General features: G+C 40.8%; 1 long non-coding RNA gene across 3 annotated transcripts; it reads right to left on the reverse strand.

The window, feature by feature from the left end:
• Positions 1–687: 687 nt before the first annotated feature.
• Positions 688–24349, reverse strand: LOC124625210. Of its 3 annotated transcripts, none has more exons than XR_006980708.1 (3): positions 23648–24349; positions 18347–18394; positions 688–877 (listed from the first exon to the last, which is right to left on the reverse strand). It is a non-coding gene; the product is annotated as an uncharacterized LOC124625210 (long non-coding RNA). The 3 variants fall into 3 exon arrangements; XR_006980709.1 differs by having other exon boundaries at positions 688–924; XR_006980710.1 differs by lacking the exon at positions 23648–24349 and adding an exon at positions 19449–19594.
• Between the last annotated feature and the right edge of the window lie 894 nt (positions 24350–25243).

A 25243-nucleotide genomic window follows, 5' to 3' on the forward strand; every position in this document is an offset into this window, starting at 1 on the left:
AAGGAACCCTCCTGTCATTTGCTGATCTGTGAATACTACAGAACTAACCAACCGACAGTTAAAAGTCGCAGAACATCTGTGTCTCAGTTCGCTTGGTCAGCTGTAGGGTGAGTCCTCTAGATGGGACGGAATCAGGTTTTCACAGTCATATCGTTGCCCAGTAGCCAGTTATCAGAAGAACAAAAGAGCGGGATCGTGTATAGAAGTGTAAGCATAGCTGACGGTCTATGGAGCAGTGAAAGGAACTTGCATGGAGCAATTTAGCCAAGAAACGTGAAGTAGCAATACAAAGGACCTCTGTGCTCTTGGCAGACGGCCCTCGAAAAGTAACTGCCTGAATATATTGTGCCGACTCTAAATTTGGAGGGGACAGTGCGACAGATTGATGCCACGTACTGTACGAAAATGATTAAACATTTTTTGTCCCGAAGAAAGGGCCACTGCATCGTTTACGAACAAATATAGGCGAATTTGCTGGATTTCACATTCAAAGACTGGACATAGACACGATCCTCGTTGTTTTAGGTAAACTGGAATTAGTCCACATTACATATGTCATAATATACAAGTGAATCAAAGTCTGTCGATTCGCGACTTATTCTTAGCTGCAGTTCCGGTATTTCTGGGGCATCTCCACCTTTCTGAATACCTTTTATAAACATGAGAACTCCATAACGTTGCGTACACTTTTGGTTTATTCTCCACAAAATCATTAATTACATTTTGATCAGCTCCAGTCATACATTACTTGGCTTTTCATTCAGTTGTCTGGTTGCCGACTTTGCACGTGTTACACTTTGTGCCGAATATCCCCTATGCTTCTCGGAACTCTTCTTGTTTCCTTTTCCACGATGTAATTCTGCGCCACTGCGTTGATCTGTAAGATTTCCTCTTCTCAGTTAATGCAGATACCTATCTCGGATCCTAAAATTATGAACAAAGTTCAAGCTTTATCTATAAAACTCTTTGTGAACTATTGAGCAGCCTCTACTTAATCTCATCTAAAGTAAGATGACAAGTGCATAAAAAAAATAAGGCATGTTTACAGGCTAGAGATAAAATGATTAAAATCATATAGAATGCTACCAAAACAGTACTTAAAACCACTTTTACCGTTATACAACACATAAAATGCTTTCATGCCCTCCATTAAGGTGTCTGTTCTTAATAGCACAGTGACTCGCTGTGCGAATGTACAGCCACATTATTTTACTTTCAAGTGTACAAGGTATAGTACATTTTACAAACCAAACTTGAGAAGTTAAAAATGTAGTCTCATAACAAAATAACATGAACAGTTATAAACAATCAAACACCAAGTTTACAACATGTGAACAGTTATAATCCAACATATCGCGCGTGAGTGATGTCATCAGTGTAATGGGCGAGTACTTTAGATAATCCTCCACCACTTTGAGGAGCAAGTTATCTATTAACTGGAATTTGTGATTTATTGTCTAAATATGAATTGTTCTTCTTTAGTATGGATTAGTTAATATTTACTTGGGCTTAAGTAAAGAGAGGCGTGTGTAGCACTTGTAGGTGAACACAAAATGGATGAGGTGCACCAATTGCAGGAGTGGAATGTAAAAGCAGTCCTTTATTTTATTTGTAGAGTACAGTTTATTTGGGCCCGAGGTACATTTTGTCACTGTTACCTATTCCAGTATACTATAAATATGGATACATTACGTTCACACTTTCTGTATAACTCGAAACATAAAACACTAAAATTGTTAAACTTTGTACTCATTCTACTTCATGGTCTCTACCTCATTTAATCTGATTTCTAATTTTTATAGCTTTGGAACCAGCTCGGACTACTACTAGGTGCACACTTACTTGCCTGCATCAATGAATGTTACAACCAGGTAATTGGTAGTATATGATGACAAGATTATTTGACAAGCTGGGATCAGTGGTGGCTGGTATGAGTTACATGCTGCTGGACCATGATTTCTTATACAAAAGTCATTCGCTACATTTTGCGGATAGCCCATTGTTCAGTGCTCATGGCTATTGTCTTAAGCTAAACTTCAAGCATAAATGTTCAAACAGAAGTCTCGAACGAAAGTGCCAGCATGGAAAACTTATTCATCAGTGTAACGAACCAAAAGTTTATCATAGAAGTGCCTCCCTGTCTCCCAATGTGTCTTTTGCAAATACTGGCGCTGGGCGTACGTTGGCCACATTGCGTTTTCATTCCTGCCAATCAAATCATCACTCTACACTTGATTAAAAAAATAGTTCCCTATAATACCACCCAGAAAGGACATCCACTATTGTAATATTTAACACAGGATGCGTACATTTCTGCAAGCGCGTCAGCCTTGGGATCATAAAGCTAACAGTCCACTCCTATAGTGTACAGGTCACCTAGCTCAAAGAGGCAGTTGTTCTGTCTCTCAGATATCATTGGCACTATTTAGATGTGCTGTCATCATTGTCTAGTGACGGCATCCTTCAGTGTTTCCCGAAGCTGCCAAGATTTACGAAAGAGCGATGTAATTGTGACAATAAGTTGGAGCTATTTTGATGAGATCGACAGTGAATTTGTAAACTTATTCAGAAAGTCTCATCTCAGAAGGCTATTCACTACGTAAACCAAACAGGGGACAATGGATGGTGAAAATGTCTGCGAAATAGAATTGTTGGGGAAAAAAGTTCGAATCAGCCATCATCTATTAGTGACAATATTATATTGTGAGAGACATTTACTGATATACCTCTCTAATCTCTAAATATATCGTATGGTACCATGGCCAGTGGAAGTCAGTATTATAGATGATCACTTGTGTCCCGTAATGTACCTGTCTTTCACAACTGGCATAATAACTCCTAGAACAACAGTTTCGGGTAAACCTCAAGAAAGGTCGTGTTACAATCGTGTTAGTATCGAGCCCCCAAATTTAGCAGAATCGATTCGCAGAACTGTGCGATACCATTACCTCTGGATATCGAAGACTGTACTATAGAAAGGACCATCGTTACATGAGTATTGCAATGTTCCATCTGAGCGGTATTAAAAACGTCGTGACACGACAGCTTTTCGAATTTTGGGATCACAGTCATCTTCGTACACCCGTTACGCAGTCCTGTAATGCGGATAGCATAATGCGTGGGAGGGTACTGTTGGCAGTAGTGTGCAGCAACTCGGAAACACAGCATATTTCCGAGTTGCTGGACACAGACTGCTGTTCGTTTCAAAGGTGCCTGCCTTGTATCTACTAGCATGTAGTACTGTAATACTCCTCAAACTACTGTATCACGGTTCTGGCCGTGTGACACGGACGGTTATACTGGTAGGAGAAGCCATCGTCGTCGGAGAAGACATCAAGCAAAAAGGGATGGAGGAAGACAGCAATAACGTTCATATGGTTCACAGCTGGTATTGTGCTTTCGACTACTATGGCGGGTTCCACAAAAGCCCAGATGCATTACCGTCTTAGAATAATACTGCCGCCAGCGACCTGCATCCGTGCCGCGAGGCATGTTTCGAGCAGCCATTCGCCTGAATGACGGCATGTCCTGGCGACAAAGTGAGATGCCGCGAGTAATAAGGCTAACGAGCAGTGTCACTATATCAGCTGTGTATGGTGTAAATTTGTGTCCAACAGGCGGCGTGCTATGGAAGTCCGGGCGGTGGTGCTGACCACTGTGCAAGGATGCTGCAGCGGTCATCGCAACTGCCTACTAAACAGGAGACCTGGATTCGAATCCTGGTCCGGCATAGATTTTCAGCTTTCCCCATTGATACAAATCAATGCCCACTGGTACCTAATGTCTTTAATTACTTGTGTTATGATTCGTAGTGGCTGCAGAATCAAAATGGTTTCTGTTCTTTCGGACATGTCCGAAAGGACAGACACTGCATATACTTCAATACAGTTTTTTCTCACGTCGAAGTGAAGGACGTTGTGTGTGATCTGAAACAACAATTCGTTAATGAATCAGTCCGATCCGGACATCATTTCCTTCTCGGCTCAGATCGCCTGTAACGGACGCTTCAATGCTCGCGGCAGTAGCATGCGGACAACCGACCAACATCGCCGTTCCCGAGATGCTTCTTCCCAGCCTCTGGACCATAACAGGTCGCTCTTGGTTAAGTCGCTTATAGCAGTTGGTTTCCTCACTTGCAGCCCGTATTCTCTCTTGAATGACTCCGCATTTGTTTCTACTCCTCTTACATGTGCCTACTTTCCTTACCATTTCACTCGCCCGCAACTTCACAAGGCGGTACTCATCCTCGCGATGGGCAGGCGAGATGAAGTTTTGGCCTTATCAATGTATGGCCGCCTTGGACCCAGTTGCATCAACTCTCAGCCAGTTTTCGGCAACGGTTGATCAGTCACAGATAAGGTCCGTTGCACAATGGTTTCTGTGTCTCGAAAACCCTTTTCCACGATGCGTACTAGAATTATCATGAACGAGAAGTTTGATATGTGATAGAATTAATAAGAGTAATATAGTGATCTATTTTTTCCAGATTTGAATTCAGGTAAACGCCAACATTAATTGGTTTTGTTCAAATGACAACACAGTTAGCTGATAATACTGAAATGGAATAATATCTGTGGAAACTGAAGAAAATAAAATTTCTGATATGGCTAAAGATCGGATAGAGTTGAGTAATTCTGACGAAAGACAAGAAGAGTGAAAGGAAAAACAAAGCTGGAAAATAGTTACTGCATTAAAGGAACGAGAGCTGAAATTAGCTGCCATTGTATGTGATATATTTCAACTGGTGGTAACTGATGAGATCTTTCGAAATTACACGACGAGGGTCGGAGGATGGGGGTACAGTAAAGAAAGACAGAGAGACAAAGAAGGTTATAGCTTAACTTAGTTACGTTAGAACAGATATTTAGGAAACAAATATTACACTGGGATCTTGACTCTAATTTGTAAGTCAGTAGTAAAGAAGAGTTAACTGAAATTAAAAACAATAAAAAGGTGAATGAAATGCGATATACCGTATGTTGATTTTTAATCTTTCTGAGACTCTGACCATTGGACTATGAAAGAGTGTTGAGATTAATTCAGTGGAAGAAATACTGGGTCGCCAGGATAGAAGAAGAAATGTGCAGGCCGCTCACGAATGAAATCTACAGGACTGCAAAGAAATTAATCCAGAACGGACTACAAAGGAATTTAAGTCAGATCAAACAAATAACGAGGAAATAAGATGTGAAGATACGAAAGGAAGGAGGAGCCCTTTTCGTGCAGTCGCTTCGTGAGGTTCAGCAGGGATGTGGGTTCGAGTCCTGTTTTCGCACATAGTTTTAAAGATTTTACGTACCTACTGCTTATAAGAAAGATTTAGTGTTACTTTGCGAGGGGAAGATCGTAACATAGACTAACTGCAGTCGGAAAAGAGACGTATGTCAGAGGTGTAGTGAAGGTCTGTGGTTCATCTTCAGGCGCTGCGAGCGGGCTACATCTATCTGCTGTAAGGTTAACTCTGAAACTGAGGAGGCTATGTGTCCGATGGTAGGGGCACCTGTTTTGGACTCGTCTAATCGTGGAAGTCTTCAGAAAAGTAAATCCCAAGGAATCAACACTGAAGGGCAGTAGTTATGCTCTTACTGTCTTTAAATATAGACAGTTATACAAGAAATACGTAGGTGATACACAGTGACTGCACAAAAAAGTGAAGTTCTACGATAGCTACCGTATCGTCCGTGCTAACTCTGGAGAGGCGAGATGTGAAGATGCAAAGTTCTGCTTCACTGGTCTGAAAAAAGCCGTTACAGGTTCGGCACACCTATGAGTGACGCCGAGGTAACTGCTTGTCCAGAAGAACAAGGGGTTTTATACGGTAGCATCTCTCTTCTCGACCTTCCCCTGACGGTGGGGAAAGGTGGCCAATCCCACCTGACGGTTTTCCGGAAGTTATTAGAAGCGTGCCTGTCATCCTTCCTGTCTCGCCATGAGAGAGGGTTGCTTCCTTTTTTAGCATAAATAATATTAACAATTGTCACTTGTAGGGAGTTTATTGGGGGCCACGATGACTTTCGTCACTTCTTCTCTGCGGTGTGGGGACCCCCGTTTGAATGCGTTTGCTCAGTATTCCCAAGCCTCTAAGAGTGCTCGGTTATGAATTCACACGAGTGGGACCTAGCAGCGGCTCCGGACAGGCGAGACAGCCGAAGGTTTCTGGGATGGAGCTGTAGTCCGTAGCAAACACAGGAAGCGGGTACGAGTTTCTACTGTTTGTCCATCCGTACCAGTTTATGCTTCCGGTTTCGCCTGTCGGTGTCTCCCACATCAATACCAGTGGCAATAGCCACAGATCACGACACTAGATCATAGATAATTTACACTATGACTGCTTCGGATATGAGCTATCATATTATTGAGGTGGAAGAGATTAGTGCAATAATCCTCAATTATCAGCTATTAGCTGGAAAAATAACTAAATAACCTATGATCACAGCTTTGCAGAAAGAGTTTAACTATCTAAATAAATATTCCTTTCACTTATTATTTCGTAAGGTACACATAAAAACATATTACCTGAAACACTTTTTATATACTATGTGTGTGCACCGTAAGAGAATTGGTAAAAGTACAGAAACGCACGAATAATCTACATCCACAAGAACAAAATTCAGATAAAAAGGAACTGAAACACTCTGAAAAACTTAAGGACGAAAGTAACTTTCGCATTATGTGTCACTACCAAGTACCGGGTGGTTACAACTTAAGTGCAGCTATCCATGGGCATCCAGTGCGTGCTGTTATTACCGTACGCCAGTGAAACTTGGTAGATATGCTATTGCGTTATTGCATAACCGATTTAAAATTAGTTCCAGTTTTGGCCATCATGTGCATAACTGGCGCTGTACGCTGTATGTTGGTATGACATACACGCTGTCATTTGACAGTGAGCAGTATAGTTATCGAGTAAAGAGACCGTGCGCTGATTGTGAAACTGTTTTACGTGAACGGCAGCAATTACAGCGCTGCATTGAGAGAGTAATTCCGCCTGAAAGGTCTGAGGAGAGGCCCGATGTTGTTATATGATTTAAACGAAACGAAATCGAAATTCTAAAACACGGGAGATGTTAGTGTGGCATCTGGAGTAGGAAGGCGTCCTACCACGGTGGAAGTTATTGACGCGGTTGCTGGTGCTGTAACTGACCATGCAGCAAGTGTCCCGGCAAGTGCTAGTGCTCTTGTAGTGTCACGAGAATTGTTCATCCCACGTTCAACACCGCGGAAAGTTTTGCAGTCTATTTTACCCTGGTACCCAGACAAGATCCGCACCGTGCAACAACTGAAACTTCATTAACCGAAGCAACGTTCTGATTTTGTTCATTGGTTTCTGGCACCGATCGACGTTGATGGCGTATTGCCGGGAAATATTCTACTGGGTGATGAGTCACATTTTAAACTACAGGCTGCAGTGAATATACGGAGCTGCCGAATACGGGGTATTGTTAAACCACGTGTTTCTCATGAAGAGCCATTGCACTCGCAGCATTCGACTGTGTGGTGTGAATTCACATGCACCTTTATTCTCCGCCCACTCTTCTTTGAAGAGAATGCACCCAGACGGCCTGTCAGGTGTACCATGGCGTCTCCATTTATCGACGTCTCCTTGTACAGTATATGATATCTGCTTTGGGAGAGCACAACTGCGTGCAAACCATTGTTTTCACTTAAGATGGAGCAACACCTCACGTCGCTCACCTAGTGAGCGTGTTATCTCCAGTATGGCCTGCAAGATCACCTGATCTGAATCCACGTCACTTTCCGCTCTGGCGATTTGTAAAAGAACGCTTTTAACAGGGACACGTTCGGTCTCTACTCGAACAGATGGCCAGTGTACGGAAACACCTTGCTCAGATTCCACCGGAATTGCTGGGAGCAACTGTTGATTACGTCGTTTTGCGGATACAGTATCTCATCGACTTCTCCGGTGCTCATATTGAACAAATCACATAAGCTGCGGTTTATAATAAAATCAACATTATGCCTTTCTCACTTCTTTGACCTTTCTGACCACACCCCGTTCTTAATCCATTACACGTGGAAGCATTTTTATACGTCTCTCTTGCATTCACAGAGCCAGATTTGCACCTGGTGGTCGACATTGGAACTAATGTTTTCCAACGTCAATCGGTCCGGCATTAATGCATTGGAACATCCACCAAGTTTCGGTGCCATACGATGATTACAGCCTACACTGGACCTCCTTCAGTAGCTGCACTTTAATTATAAACACCTGGTGTAATAATATAGACGAATGAAACTTGGAGAACGCAATAAATAGCTGTTACAATATAATACGTTAGGTGGATCACACAGTAAACAGCTACTACAGTATAGTATTGTAGGTAACTGAAAAAAAAAAAAAAACGCAACGAGGCGAGCAGAAATGATTCTTTCATTCAAAGACACTACGATTCATGATGGTCACGTGGACATTACAAAATGCAGGACATGGTTCTTAGTAACGTACGTGATCACGACGAACGGTAATGCATGGTATACAACGTGCTAGCATACTGGTCACAAGGTTACTAAGGACTTCTAGTCGTAGATCGTTCCTTCCCCCCACCAGCGCGGTTCACATCTGCTGGGTGGTAGTTGGTGCAAATCTTCCAATCAATGCATCCCATGTGCTTGATGGCGTCTAAGCTGGGGGAACAGGCAATCCTGTCCGTTTCCCGAACATCGTTTCGTTTCAAAAGCTCCTCAACCCGCATAGAAATGTGGTCGTGCATGTCATCCATAAAAATGACGTCAGGGCCGAATGCCCCCCCCCCCCTCCCTGAAAGGCGAACAGTGCCCTAATAATGTTGCTGAAAGATTTGGACGTCAGTACGCTCGACTGACATAATGCCTCCCTATACCATAACACATAGACCACCAAAATGATTAGCCTCAACAATGTTCCTGGATAGATTACGTGCCCTAATATGACGAGGGATGGGAAAACGTAATGCAACCAGGAACATCGTCAAACTATTCTGTAGCAATCTTTTCTATGTATGGCCGAATTTTAACAGAACTATATAACTTGGCAATGATACATCATGTTATTTTCATCCTAAAGTTTTGCAAACCAGTGCATCAATAAGAGAAAGTTTCTGTTATAATGTAAGTGTGTAAAGAAGAATTGCAACTTGTCACTGATGTTTTGCTTTATGTAAAAGACGAAATTTTAGAAAATTGTATACGAAAGAATGCATTGGAACAAAAATGAAGTTGCAAAAGTAACGTACACAAATAATGATCACACTGTACAGTCCTCTTCTATGATAAGGAAGTGATGCTGAATGAATTTGACACGCTATTTGACGCAGAATTTGAGCTGAAAATGGAAACTACGAATGAGATGGAAATAGTAAAACCAATGAAAGAAATCTGCTATCTATAAGTAGGAAGCAAGATTACTCTAGACGCCCGAAACGAGGGAAACATAAAATGCTGAATGGCACAGCCAAACACTAATTTCATCAAAGGAAGAGCTTTATCACTTATAGAGTTTCAATGAATATGTAAGTATAGTCCGTGTCGTTATGATCAAGAGAAAATAATGACTGTAGGAAATGTGGACGAGTAGGATAGGTGAGCAGTGACAATTTTCTACTATGGAAGGAAGTTGAGAATGAGCTAAACTCATGTATATATGTACTAAACGGGTAAAACGGTCAGCAGCTCCCAGTTGCCTGCCTAACGGCTTGAAGGGACAGCCAAATTTTCATTTTCTGTGTATCGTATAGTTATTGGCCAAATTTAAAATGCTGACATAATCTACTCATTAGGAGGAATAATGAAACAAAGGTTAAGCACGACAACTCGAATACAGGAGGCAGCATAATTCACAGTGCGCAAACTGTCCGGAGTATATTCATCCAGTATTTGAGAAAGAGAGCAGTTAGCGATTTCCAACATGCTTAAAGTGAAATATTTAATATATTAACTCATTTGCAAAGTAATCAGACGTTTAAAGCTGTTTCACACATCGAAGTTCGATTCTTTAAAGAAACGGGGATTTGGAAAAGCGGAGGATCCTACCAGTAAAGTATTAAATGAAGATACTGCAGAAAGAACAGGCGAGGAAAGGAGTCTATGAAAACCTTTAACCGAAGACGAAATTAATGCGAACTTTTGCATCCACAGGTTTTTTATATGCAATGAAAAAAATAACACATGATGTATACACTCCTGGAAATGGAAAAAAGAACACATTGACACCGGTGTGTCAGACCCACCATACTTGCTCCGGACACTGCGAGAGGGCTGTACAAGCAATGATCACACGCACGGCACAGCGGACACACCAGGAACCGCGGTGTTGGCCGTCGAATGGCGCTAGCTGCGCAGCATTTGTGCACCGCCGCCGTCAGTGTCAGCCAGTTTGCCGTGGCATACGGAGCTCCATCGCAGTCTTTAACACTGGTAGCATGCCGCGAAAGCGTGGGCGTGAACCGTATGTGCAGTTGACGGACTTTGAGCGAGGGCGTATAGTGGGCATGCGGGAGGCCGGGTGGACGTACCGCCGAATTGCTCAACACGTGGGGCGTGAGGTCTCCAGAGTACATCGATGTTGTCGCCAGTGGTCGGCGGAAGGTGCACGTGCCCGTCGACCTGGGACCGGACCGCAGCGACGCACGGATGCACGCCAAGACCGTAGGATCCTACGCAGTGCCGTAGGGGACCGCACCGCCACTTCCCAGCAAATTAGGGACACTGTTGCTCCTGGGGTATCGGCGAGGACCATTCGCAACCGTCTCCATGAAGCTGGGCTACGGTCCCACACCGTTAGGCCGTCTTCTGCTCACGCCCCAACATCGTGCAGCCCACCTCCAGTGGTGTCGCGACAGGCGTGAATGGAGGGACGAATGGAGACGCGTCGTCTTCAGCGATGAGAGTCGCTTCTGCCTTGGTGCCAATGATGGTCGTATGCGTGTTTGGCGCCGTGCAGGTGAGCGCCACAATCAGGACTGCATACGACCGAGGCACACAGGGCCAACACCCGGCATCATGGTGTGGGGAGCGATCTCCTACACTGGCCGTACACCACTGGTGATCGTCGAGGGGACACTGAATAGTGCACGGTACATCCAAACCGTCATCGAACCCATCGTTCTACCATTCCTAGACCGGCAAGGGAAATTGCTGTTCCAACAGGACAATGCACGTCCGCATGTATCCCGTGCCACCCAACGTGCTCTAGAAGGTGTAAGTCAACTACCCTGGCCAGCAAAATCTCCGGATCTGTCCCCCATTGAGCATGTTTGGGACTGGATGAAGCGTCGTCTCACGCGGTCTGCACGTCCAGCACGAACGCTGGTCCAACTGAGGCGCCAGGTGGAAATGGCATGGCAAGCCGTTCCACAGGACTACATCCAGCATCTCTACGATCGTCTCCATGGGAGAATAGCAGCCTGCATTGCTGCGAAAAGTGGATATACACTGTACTAGTGCCGACATTGTGCATGCTCTGTTGCCTGTGTCTATGTGCCTGTGGTTCTGTCAGTGTGATCATGTGATGTATCTGACGCCAGGAATGTGTCAATAAAGTTTCCCCTTCCTGGGACAATGAATTCACGGTGTTCTTATTTCAATTTCCAGGAGTGTATTACCTGTAGAGAATGTTGTCAGTCCCATACAGATTTACCAGGATCTAAACGTTTCGATCCTTCCGATTTAGTTACGAGCTAAAGCGGTGATGGAAGTTGTTTCTAGGCACACCTCGGTATACTTAAAACATTCTCGTCGTTCTCAAAACTTCTGAACCTTATACTTGCCTTGGAGAGTTAATCTTCAGCTTTTGTATTCATCTCATCTCATTAGGTATCACAGCAATCACGTGTCTATTGAAACCAAGTTACGTTAGTTAGATGTTCGCTAGATCATTTGAACGATCCTTTTCTCTAAATGATGTCGAACGAATCAGTGTACAGGACATTACTGCATGATTCGTGTTAACATTAATGAACAAATTATTATTTTTAGCTCAACTCAAGGGGTTGTCCAAGAGAAATTATTTTAAATTAGATTTAAAACTTGCTTCGGTGCCCGTCAGGCATTTTATGTCATTGGGCAGATAGTCAGACATTTTTGTTGCTGCATACTGAACTGCTCTCTGAGCCACTGATAGCTTTAACGACGGATAATAAAGGTCATTTTTCCCTCTAGTGTTGTACGTATGTACATTACTGTTCTTCTCAAATTGCAATGGAACGTGCATAAAGGATTTCATAAGCGAATACTGTGGCGGCGCAGTTCAAAAGCCTAGCTCCTTGAAGAGGTACCTACATGTCGTCTGAGGGTGAACACCACTTATTATTCTTACAGCTCGTTTTTGTGCAATTAATAATTTCTTTGTAAATGATGAGTTACCCCAGAAAATTATTCTATACGACACTACTGAGTTTAAATATGCAACTTTGTCAAGAGGCTGATACGTTTGTTTCCAAGACCAGCAGTTATACGAAGATCAAAAGTATCTGAACTCAACTGTTTGAGAAGCTCCGTAATATGCTCCTTCCAGTTCTAGTTTTCATCAATACATTCACCCAAAAATTCGGAGCACCTACTGATGTGCTACATCAATTGCTGGTATGACTGTTTGTTGTACAGAACTGAATGTAGTAGTGTGTGTATATCTACTACATTCAGTTCTGTACAACAAACAGTCATATCAGCAATTGATATATATATATATATATATATATATATATATATATATATATGTGTGTGTGTGGTTGTGTGTGTGTGTGTGTGTGTGTGTGTGTATATCTACTACATTCAGTTCTGTACAACAAACACACATACCAGCAATTGATGTAGCACATCAGTAGGTGCTCCGAATTTTTGGGTGAATGTATATATATATATATATATATATGTATGTGTGTGTGTGTGTGTGTGTGTGTGTGTGTGCGTGTGTGTGTGTGTGTGTGTGTGTGTGTATTTTTCTTCAAAATTTACAGAGAGTCTATTTTCAGAGAGCCATTTAATAGCTCTTTGGAAAATATAATTTACCTGCTCTTCTGTTACTTTCTCTCCAATAGGATTTATCGTCTGCAAAAAGTACCAGCTTGGCTTGTTGAATGTTAAGTGGAAGATCATTCACACGGATAAAGAATATGAATGAACCCAAAATTGAACCCTGTGAGAGGCTGTGTAATTTTTCCCCCCAATCACTAAGGGCTTTCTACCTTTACGACTTCGTCTAAATTATGCAGCACAAACTTTTGCATTCTGTTTGTCAAGTATGATTCAAACCAGCTGTGCATAAAGCCATGAGATCCATAAAACTTGAGTTTTTCTGAGAGAGTATCATGATCTACACAATATTGGAAAGATCACAAAAAATCAGTCGGTGACACATTATTATTTAAGACTTGTACTATTTTACGAGTGAGTGTATAAATTCCATTCTCTTTCGATCAACCTTTTTGGAATCCAAACTGTGATACGCTAAGTAAAATGTTTCCACTTAAGTTTGCTACTACTCTTGAGTGCTTTACTTTTTCAAATACTGACTGTTTGTTGTACAGAACTGAATGTAGTAGATACACACACACACACACACATATATATATATATATATATATATATATATATATATATATATATGTGTGTGTGTGTGTGTGTGTGTGTGTGTGTGTGTGTGTGCGTGTGTGTGTGTATTTTTCTTCAAAATTTACAGAGAGTCTATTTTCAGAGAGCCATTTAATAGCTCTTTGGAAAACATAATTTACCTGCTCTTCTGTTACTTTCTCTCCAATAGGATTTATCGTCTGCAAAAAGTACCAGCTTGGCTTGTTGAATGTTAAGTGGAAGATCATTCACACGGATAAAGAATATGAATGAACCCAGAATTGAACCCTGTGAGAGGCTGTGTAATTTTTCCCCCCAATCACTAAGGGCTTTCTACCTTTACGACTTCGTCTAAATTATGCAGCACAAACTTTTGCATTCAGTTTGTCAAGTATGATTCAAACCAGCTGTGCATAAAGCCATGAGATCCATAAAACTTGAGTTTTTCTGAGAGAGTGTCATGATCTACACAATATTGGAAAGATCACAAAAAATCGGTCGGTGACACATTATTATTTAAGACTTGTACTATTTTACGAGTGAGTGTATAAATTCCATTCTCTTTCGATCAACCTTTTTGGAATCCAAACTGTGATACGCTAAGTAAAATGTTTCCACTTAAGTTTGCTACTACTCTTGAGTGCTTTACTTTTTCAAATACGAGGGTTGGAACTTTAACAGTGGCAACTATTTATTCACAACCAATACAAAAGAGTTACATGTTTGCACCTGTTACTGTCCTTCAAAGTAGTTCAAATGGCTCTGAGCACTATGGTACCTAACGTCTGAGTCCATCAGTCCCCTAGAACTTAGAACTACTTAAACCGAACTAACCTAAGGACTTCAGACACATCCGTGCCCGAGGCAGGATTCGAACCTGCGAGCGTAGCAGCAGCGTGGTTCCAGACTGTAGCACCTAGAACCTCTCGGCCACTCCGGCCTGCTTCAAAGTAGTCACCAGCGTTGTGTAGAGCCCGCTGCGAGCAATGTGGAAGGCGTAGTATACCGTTAGCAGAGCCTGTTCTGTTAATGGTGAGAATGGAGCGGTCTGCTGCCTGTCGAATTTCTGGAACAGTTCTGAAGCGAATGCCACGGTCAGTACACAGTATTACTGTTCGTTTTTGGAGCATCACCTGTGACCAGCTTTGCGAAAGAAGCGGCGGCACTTTCTGCGCAACCCACCCATCATTTTGCACGACAATGCGCGGGCACATATAGCACAAGCTGTGTGGTTGCTGTGTTCGGTCGATGGGACTGGGAAAGTACTGTAGCATCCACCATACTCCCCGGACTTAAGTCTTGGTGACTTTGATTTGATTCCGAAGATGAAGGAACCATTTCGTGGCATTCGTTTCAGAACTGTTCCAGAGATTCGACAGGCAGTAGATCGCTCCTTTCGCACCATCAACATAACAGGCCCTGCTAACGGTATACTACGCCTTCCATATCGCTGGCAACGGTTTCTACACAACGCTGGTGACTACTTTGAAGGACAGTAACAGATGCAAACATGTAACTCTTTTGTATAGGTTGTGAATAAATTGTTGCCACTATGTGAGTTCCAACCCTCGTATTTTGAGAAAAGGTGTCAGTAAGGAAAGTCGACGATAACTGTTTCAGTCTTGTGAAGTAATTTAATAACAGCACATTTTAACCTGTCTGGAAAAGTTCCTTGTGCCAATGATGCAAAGGATATATCGCTTAGGACATTACTTTCTAAGTTGGAACAGTTTTTCAGACTTCTGTTTGAAATCCATATACCCCACAAGAGCTTTTGGTTTTTAGAATTTTTATAATTGTGTTAATTTCAGTGAAAGATTTTGATACAACTTCTAGCTGCATAAAGTTTTGTGGAATGACATTTTTAATGTATTATCTTCCTTCTTCAACTGAGTCACTTTATCCTGTATTCCTTGCTACGTTTAGAAAGTGATAGTTAAAAGTACTTGCAACTTATGAATTAGCAGTCACAACACTGTCATTTAAGTCAATTGTTACGGAATCTTGTAGCAACATAGTAGTTAGCCCCGTGAACGAATAAGTACTAAGTATCTAACCTGCCACTAGAAAGGATAGCCGGCCGCAGTGGCCATGTGGTTCTAGGCGCTTCAGTCTGGGACCGCGCGACCGCTACGGTCGCAGGTTCGAATCCTGCCTCAGGCATGGATGTGTGTGAAGTCCTTAGGTTAGTTAGGTTTAAGTAGTTCTAAGTTCTAGGGGACTGATGACCTCAGATGTTAAGTCCCATAGCGCTCAGAGCCATTTGAACCGTTTTTTGAACTAGAAAGGATAACACTCTCGTACATCAACACAGTCTTTGAAACCACATGTCCTGCTGGTTACCTTAGAGCAAGGAAAGACTTTAATGTTAATCACACAACTTAGCACTATTATGAGGTGCGCTTCAGTAGTAGATATTCAGCTCTCTTTCAGAACAATAAAATATTACGTAGCTACAAAAATGCAGTTTGATACCCCGTAGCAAACAATTATAGAGCGCACTGCTTTCGAAGAGAGACTTTCTAAATGACGCATCTGCAGCATAAAGAAACGACCTGTAACGGGGGCGACAATAGACAACGTGATATCAGCATTGACATTAACTTACCTGTTGTCAAGTTCACATGTTTCTCACGTACTTCAGCTGGAAAAGAAAATGAACGGAATAGTTCTTGAAGAGTGTCTTCCCACCGACTGGAAGGTAACTCAAGACGTACCAGTATATCAGCTGGAGAGGATTGTAGGGCGAAACTGTAAGGAGCTTGAACTCTGACCTTCCCAAACGTCAATTCCTTGTCTTAATTGCAGCGCGATCTTGCTCAGTCCTTTCAGAGTCCACAATCTTAAACATTGCGTTGCGTCTCGCTGTCGAAGACACGCACAAAACACATCGATATCTCCGAACGGAGATTTGGATCTTACATAATACATTACGTAATTTTACGTGATAAATTGAATTCGACTGGAAAGAAATGACTAATTGCGTTTTCCTTTTTAATTCTCGCAGATTTCGATAAAGTCATAGACATGAAATTGCAACGGGGAAAATGTCGCAATAGACTAGAGAAACAAACAAAGTAAAATAACTGAAATCATTGTGCAATCTGAAGTATAAAGTCGCCTATGCTACAAAGTGCCCAGTTCCCTACATTTGAGATTCGCTTCCTCTAAAAAAAGGCTCCTTAAACATAAAACATTCTGGGTTAAAAAGAAATTCACGTTCACCAAATCGTTCAGACGTATAGAATTTTGTGTTACGTGTGATCTACTGCATATTCTGTCTATAAAAACACTTAATTTCAAGGGCTACCAATTTATTACAAATTTCGTTTTGCGCTCGGAGAAGTAAGCATACGGTAACCGCCCCTTTTGTGTTACGAAAATTCCTAACACTTCCAAGTAATAGTTATATTGATTATTTTGTACAAGCTCTTGTTTCAACGCTATCAGTACTTGAATCATGTATTAGAAACATAAATCTGTCTCCTTCTACGCAGCTTAGTAGAAGTTCGAGGACTTTTTCAAATATTTAACACTACTCTACCGCATAGTGATTTGTTCTCTATTTTCATGAAACAGCTAAAACTAAACTGTTACTACGGTGGAGATTTTGAAGCCTAGTATCGAGCAGCTATTACTATTTCAATTTAATTCCGTACGCTGATAACATGTAATGCAATTACGTGTCTAGTCTTTTAAATCGTGTGATGTGTTATATAGCAGTTTCATCTGGTGGTAACAAATGATTTCCGCAATTCATAAAATCTCCAATAATTTCCTCGACTCGCTTTTATCAGTACTCCGTATCTTTTTTAGCATTATGGTCTGTTTTACATTCATGTCTCCTTTTTACAAAATATTTCATATTTTCACTTGAATTCAGCAAAGGTGTTTCTCATTTGAATTTTAAAACTCTGAAATTCTCTTATACCTTAATAGTCCGAAGTGTAACAACACCATTTCATCAGCTTCCGTACGAGCTACTAAGGACAGCAAAAGTTGTTGTCTATCGCCAAAGTATGGAAATTTTTGATAGCGTAGAACCTGTGGAAAGCATTTCTTTATTTATCCTTAGCGACAATAACGGCAGTTGTTCAGCTCTGTGTCCTAGCGGTATGTTCAACGGATAAAAAAAAATGTGTTTATCGTACAAGCTGAAATATATCACCCCCCTTCCCCCCCCCCCCTCCCCTCCCGACCACACAAACAAGTACACACAGACACACACGCAAACACACTCGCACACGCTGTACATGATATATGACCGGACTATTCCGCAACTACAGCCAACGCGACACGAGATCCTTCTCATTGTAACATTTGTTAATGCTTCTTTTCGTTTCATACTCATACAGAGAGCGACAAGATTGGCAGATTACTTACCTCCGTGCCACCTGTTATTTGTCTAAATTCATTTTCATTGTCTCTTTTGCAAGCAGTGTGTAAGTACCAAGTAATTCGTTCACGGACACTATTTCTTGGAAATTTTTAAATATATTTTCGCAAGAAATCAAGCGCTTATCAGTGACATTCTCCCGCGGGTATTCCTAACCTACAACGATTCGTATTGACCTTCCTTGCAAGAACATCCCTTAGTGTGATCAGGAATGGATACCATATTCTCGAGCAATATGACAGTATACATTAGACAATTGGTTTACAAGTAATATAGCATGATCGCATTGTGTTCGACGTAAAAGTATTAACAATATTCAATATCACAGGTGAGCCCCGTTTATGCTCTGCATAAGGAGTATTGCACTTGTATGGGTAAACTCACCTCCAGGTTCTGGTGGCCGGTGTCGAATGTTCCAACATCGCGAGTCCTCTGAAATCAAGTGTGCAGATCAACTAAACGTTAAGCAGTATCTGCAGCACATTGATTAGTTAAATACTGTCAAGATAGTGTTTCTAAAAAATGCATTTCTCCCACTACCAGATGCGTAAGACGAAATAACTTCTAGGTTTGAAGTGCTTACCTGCATATATCAGTTCGTTATTGGTTTACTCCCAACGCACCATAGTTCGTACTACTATATGCGACTGTGCTTAAAATAATTCCCTGGTAATGTTTTCTCACACATCTGTCTCATATTGCCAGTACAGGCAATATATAAGAACAGACTGATTCGAATTCTGAAGTGCTTACCTCTGTGTATCAAACCGCTGCGGTTTGCTCCTGAAGTAGCCATTTTCCACGCAAGTAATTTCGCCTCTACTTACAGTAATTATCTGAGGATTTCTCTTGATATCAAGTTGGTTCTTCAGTCTTTCAGTAAGGTTTGTAGAAAGAGTAAATAATTCAGCTTCAGGAAGGTATAGTTTTGTGTATCAGTTCATTATTATTTTCCTCTCGTCAAAATTTTCCATGCAACTATTATGGGTCTGTAAATGTGAAAATACTGTATGCAATAAATGTACTCGTCCTTTAATCATTCATGCTTGAGTATTTACGACTTTTTTTAGACTTTTCATCCTTAAAGACTATTTATCAGTCATCTTTGCTACTGCCGTTCACAAGGTACATTACGAGTAAAACTGCCTGATATCTTAAAATCTTTATTTTTACTTAATTATCTCATGCTAACAGTCGCACAAAATAGCAAGTAGCTTATAAATCAAAAGAAGTAATATTATGGTAAAAGAAACAACACACTCTGTAAAAGAAATCTATATTAAAGAAATGCCAATCACGAAAATTGTTTCAGTTGCGAGCAGTTTTGCTATTGCTCAAGTTAGATGTGTGTTTACGTCCTCACTCACAGTTTCTGCAACATTACGATTTCTTTTGTAATATCGTGATAAATCATCCTATTTTTTAATGGAAAGTGTAGAGTAATATTTGAATCATCGCCTTTTTGCATGATGAAATTGATACTTACCGGAAACGTTATTAAATATGCACTTTTACAGGCACGTCGCCAGAAAAAATAATGAAATTCACTGATGAAAGTGTAAGCTGTAGTACGGCTTAGTCTAGCTTTTTATACGTTCAAGGGCGCTGGTTTGATGTGCTACACATCGGCGGACAAAGGTATCTTGCTATTACTGTTCCTCTTAATCGTTTCATATGACAGCTTAGCAACTGAAAGGTCAACAGCTATCACGAGGTGTTGGCGTGACCAACGTGGGAAATAATCACTCATTTATTATTGGTCAGAGAGGTCTCTCACGAGTGACGTGGACCAATCATTTGCCAGAAAGCTTCTCGTTATAATGGAAGACAATTTTTGTATTCTTCTCTGTTTTTCTGCGTCCCCCACCCCTCGCCCTCCCGCTTTCCATCCCCACTCCTATGGCTAATATTTAGACCGACGTGTTGCGTAAGTATTGCTTCAGGCGTCCAGAAGAAAGGGGAAAGTGCTACTTTGTTTACTCTCTGCTGTTCTGTAGGAATTTTTTAACATGAAATTCAAAGTTTCATAACAGATTTCTGAACACGTATTACTACCAAATGCTACACGTTTTCCTTAGCGACCTATAAGACAATTTTTGGAAGCACCTTCTGTTTAGTGTTATTATTAGAATCGCGAGTTGTGGGTTGATTTTAATTTATGGTGCCATTGTACACTCTACAAGGGATACCACAAACTGTCATTCAGAAATGGGTAAATGCAGAAACACACGGATATTCTCTCTCCCATGAAGCACTATTAGTATAAATGTAACTATCATTAATCCCAACATAAGTAAAAATAAACTTACAAAAGTGTATATGAAATGCAATCTTTGAATGGCGTCTAAACCTATAACACTAATCGCCAAATTCTTGATTCCACTTGTATTAACTGAAATTGGTGAGCCGTTCATTGTTAAAAAAAGATGCTTAATTTTGTGTCCATTCCACTGTGTTCATAAGCCTTTCTGTTGATATTCTTATACGTAGTAATTCATCCACTTCGTCTGATAGGCACCATTTATTAAATCTTCCTATGCATTAATGGCTGAAATATATAACTACAGTTTGCTCCTGTGAAAAACCATACAAAATGTAGCCACTATGTCTGTTATTATCGTCTATTAACCTTATTATATTCTCGTGGTGCGAATAAAAAATAGGTTATGTAAGATTCTGTAAGATGGGTCACGAAAACTTTCAAAATTTCTGTGAGAAACGCATATGCGAACTAATTTCAAATTGATTATTTTAGAATTTCCCAGCTTAACGAAAGAAATTTTTCTTCAGCACACAAACATAAATTTAGTCTATGCTCTAACATGTATCACTAATAAGATCAAGAATTGTCACTCTCCTTCGCCAAAGAAGTATTCAGGACAAAGAGTATGCTTGCCTGAAACATGATGTGTGAGCCCTCATTCTCTACAGTGGTAACACTTATTTTCCGAAACTCGTTGCAGCGACATAAGTAAAAACAAGTTCTCTAGATGCTGCAGAGGTTAAACTCTGGATTTTGATTCAAATTCTTAGAAATTCCTCTGATGTACGTTTCCCGTAACTCCTTCTTTATGTAATATAAAAAGCGTGCACTACTTAGACATAGTATATCGATCTGTAATAGAAAAGATCATGTGAGTGAGACGCCTAAATTGGATACAAAGAGGTGAGCGCAAAATACATATTATGTATGACTTCTGTTAGTAGTGTGGTGCTTACTTGAAAGTAACGTAGTTATATTACATATTTAGCCTGTCTGAGAGCAAGTGTTTTCAGTCATATGAAAGTTGAGGGAACAAACAAAGCACTTGGTGCAAGTTATAGGCAACAAAAATTTCCATCTTTTCTTCAGCAATACAATTTATACTGAAAACTATAACTTGTCGCCACTAGTGCTGTAGTTAAGTACCGATTTTCTCCCGCTCGCATGTTTTCATTTAGAAGGTTAGCAATAACAACATTTTTCAGCTGCTCAGATTATACATATAACCAATTATGTTTCCTAGATGCTTCAGAGGTGAAATGTGTGCTTTAATTCAAATTCCTGGAAATCCCTCTCATATACGTTTCTCGTAACTCCTTAATTATGTAACATGAAAAGCGCGCACTTCTTATTCTTATTTATTCAGGTGGTGACAAGAGAAAGTACTAGACAACTATTTACAACAAATATATCCGTTTGTACATAGACACGTTTGTAACGGGTTCATAGAATGAAGTCCAGGTTTGAAATCTGGTCAGAAGTTCCTGCAGAGAAATTGTGAAGTTCTTCCAGAGCCCCTTTTGAGCGCTCTGAGGGAACATTGAAATGTATGTCATGTACAACGTGAGGCAAGAGGGCTTCCATTCAGCCCCAATTCTCCACATCTTCATTAACGATTGAAGTTAAAATCAATCCAAGAAGTTGTGTGTGTGGTATTTTTAATGGACAACCCTTTGAACTCTGATATATTTTATATGAAGGGAACGTAAAGAATATCTAGCTCCTTATTTTCCCTGACAAAATGAATGTCCACCCCTGTCAGAGGCGTCGTCACTTATTTGCTCTGTGATCAAATGTGCAGCAGTTTTTACACAAAGAGCAGTGTTGCGCGCAACTCTTTAATTGCAAACACTCGATTTTGTATTTCTGGATCATGATATTGTCCTTTCGAGTAGCCTTAAATCGTTTTAATATATTTTTCTTTTTCGCTTAGCCAGAAGAATGTTTGTATGGTTGGTTATTGTTTCCATCCTCGGAAATATACATGGTGTACATTTCTATAAGGTTATAGAAAACACTATTTTAGCGAAATATTTGGCTTAATCCATCACAGAAGGAGTTGTTTCCGCTAGAACATTCAACTTCAAACACAAAAAGAAGCGATTCGAAAACTTATACTTCACCATTTGCAAACTATAAATTGCTGCTGTGCCGTCACAGTCTCATCAGTAGGAGACGATACATGTACTGCAATATTTGTCTGTCTTCGTTGACGGCGAGTACATTAGCACAGTAGTCTACGACCATACTTGTGTAATAAGAAAGCTGTGAATGGTTTTCCAGTCACCAGGGAATTGAGGCAATAGCTCAAATATATCGAGCTTGTCTTTGAACTTATGCTATCCAGAAATATTATGTTCAAGTGACATTGATAAAAAATATGCTTTTATAGTAGCTTTCATAGAAAAGAAGTATGGGCAGAAAAATAGCAACGTAGGAAAAGTCTGTTAGCATTAATGCCAAATAGTACGGCAAAGTTTTATTAACTTACACCTGTCTTCAGAAATAATCATTTAGTTACAGATGACGGGCGGTCTGTGCATAATTAGTAAATGTTGTATATGCGAGAGCAAACAGCGATTAGCTCTTTCGTGGTTGGTGGGATACTTATATCCCACTAACGTTTTGAGCACTGGAACGTCCATATCTCGTATCTGTGTAGTGCTCTTATGTAGCGAGATGCTTTCGGAACGTAGGAAAAAATACTAAGGGCCATGGAATGGATGTATAGAAGGCTGTGAGCAGTCAAATGGGGCGGCGTGTGATCACAGTGTGTCTGTTTCGTGAAAATCAGGTTCGTTTGTAAAAGTGGAACTGTTTAGGTTCGTGGGACACATGTGACCCACTGCAGCGGTTTCCAAAATCGGTCAGCTTAAATTTTTTTGTGAAAGTATATTATTTATCACAAACGAAAACTGTTTTCGATATTTTATTTTTCAAATATATACAAATGAAATTTGAATCATTGAAGGCTAAAGAATCATGCAAAGGCAACATGGACATGGGCATGGTTTTCGAACGCAACTGTTTTACTGTTGAAATTTGTGTTGAAATTTTCAGGCACTACATAACGCCAAATCTCATTAACAATGACGTAGACGAAGCAGTCATAGCAGGTAGAATACTACGGGCAAAGGCATAAGTAGGACTATCATCTTATTTATTTACTGTACTGTATGTTTTATTTTCTGGGGTCGCAAGATCCTTACATCTCACATTTGCGTGAGTAATATGGTACAAAGTTATTTCGAACACCTGTAGCACAGAAAGGAAAGAACATGTCATGAAGACGTCTATCAACTTAGATGTATATACGACATATCTGTTGGAAGACATATACTCCATCCTCTGTCAAGCCTACCATAGTTTTAAACAAGCGACACTAAAGAACATATTTTTAACTAAATACGAAGCGGACTTACCTAGTTATGTAAGTAGGAAGATAGTATAACACACGCAGAAAATTGACACCAAATGAGTACAAAACACCTATAACACACTCGCGCACTTTTGTAGGATGTTCTTTGTGCGTACGTTCGTCGTCTCCGCCACAGTTGCCTCATTGATGTGTAAGATCATGGATCATTTATCTTCCATTTCGTAGTTCTTTCTCAGTTCATGAGAGAAAAGGAACAGAAAACATTCGCTTGAGAGTGCCTCACCATACTATCGATATAGATGATTTTGAAGATTGTCTTTCGTATAGCTTTTGTGTTGACTATACGGTGATGACGCTATCCGTGCACTGTAGAAACATTCCACGCAAGATTAAAAGTATATCAATAAGACCTGTTCATATGCGAGCACCATAACACGCACACTTATTCTGATGGACAACAACTGTGTTGAGTAGACGTTCCAGTCAATTATGCACACGAAATGGAGATGACCACAACCAACTCAGACACTTGACTGTCCACTGTCTGTTGTATCATGTCGTATCGCAACAGTAAGATGACACAATCAATTTTACGTTCCCTAATACAGTTAACAGAAATAAAGCAATTACAGCAAAACTGCAAAAAATGTGTAAGCATAGACTTTCGCGGTCATTGTTACAACCAACAAAACTGTTCTGGGTCTGTGACCGCATTGTCAATGTGTAAAACTTCCAAATTTCGGTTAATATTGCAAGTGGCCTTCCTCGGGTTGCTTTCGCAAAAAAAAAAAAAAAGGGTCATAGACCCAGAACAGTTTTACTGACTGTAACTATGACTGCGGAAGTCTACGCTTACATAGTTTTTTACAGTCTTGCTGTAATAGCTTTATTACTGTTTACATTATTAATAAAATTCCAGCGCTCCTAACGATTGCGACGCTGTGTAACAGAGCAACTGCTGACACAGTTCGTACTGCGTCTCCTCCAGAAATCGTGTGCCATATGTATAGAGCCCTCTATCCCTGAATCCCGCACATGGAGCGCATTACTGCTGCAGTCGGCCTCGTGCTGGTTGCACCAAGGCTTCCAATAGCGCTCCACGTGCCGACGAGGTCACGTCGCTATTCTTCACTTATGCGCGAATTTGTAGGCCATTCCTGCACCACAATAAACACTTTTATCTATTATCTGTTCTACGTGAGTTTCTCGAAACTTTCGTGCGAATTTTCGTTCATGTTATCTTTGAGTGGTATCACCAATCGTAGAAGGGCAATGGTGTTCGAATTCAGGTGGACACCTTCCTTGTCCATCGGAGATTGTGACCCATCCCAAATACTCTCGGCATCCACAGATTAAAACCGTGTGCCAGACAGGGACCCGAACACGAGGAAACCTTACGACTTACGGCCAATTTTCAGGAGTCCTTGCCGAAGTTTTCAGATCATAACCCTGCCATCATCGTGTCGCAATGGTTGAAACTAGGTCCACAATTCAGCTGTAACATGATAAAATTTTGTATAATCATCATATAGAAACGAAAATAGTGCAGATTAACAATGAATTCATAGAACTCTATGATGAATTTGGATAGCTGGACACGAAGACAGGATGGATAGCAAGAAAATTAAGCATCGTCGTC

Source organism: Schistocerca americana, chromosome 1 (genome assembly GCF_021461395.2).
Source record: "Schistocerca americana isolate TAMUIC-IGC-003095 chromosome 1, iqSchAmer2.1, whole genome shotgun sequence".
Classification (NCBI taxonomy): domain Eukaryota; kingdom Metazoa; phylum Arthropoda; class Insecta; order Orthoptera; family Acrididae; genus Schistocerca; species Schistocerca americana.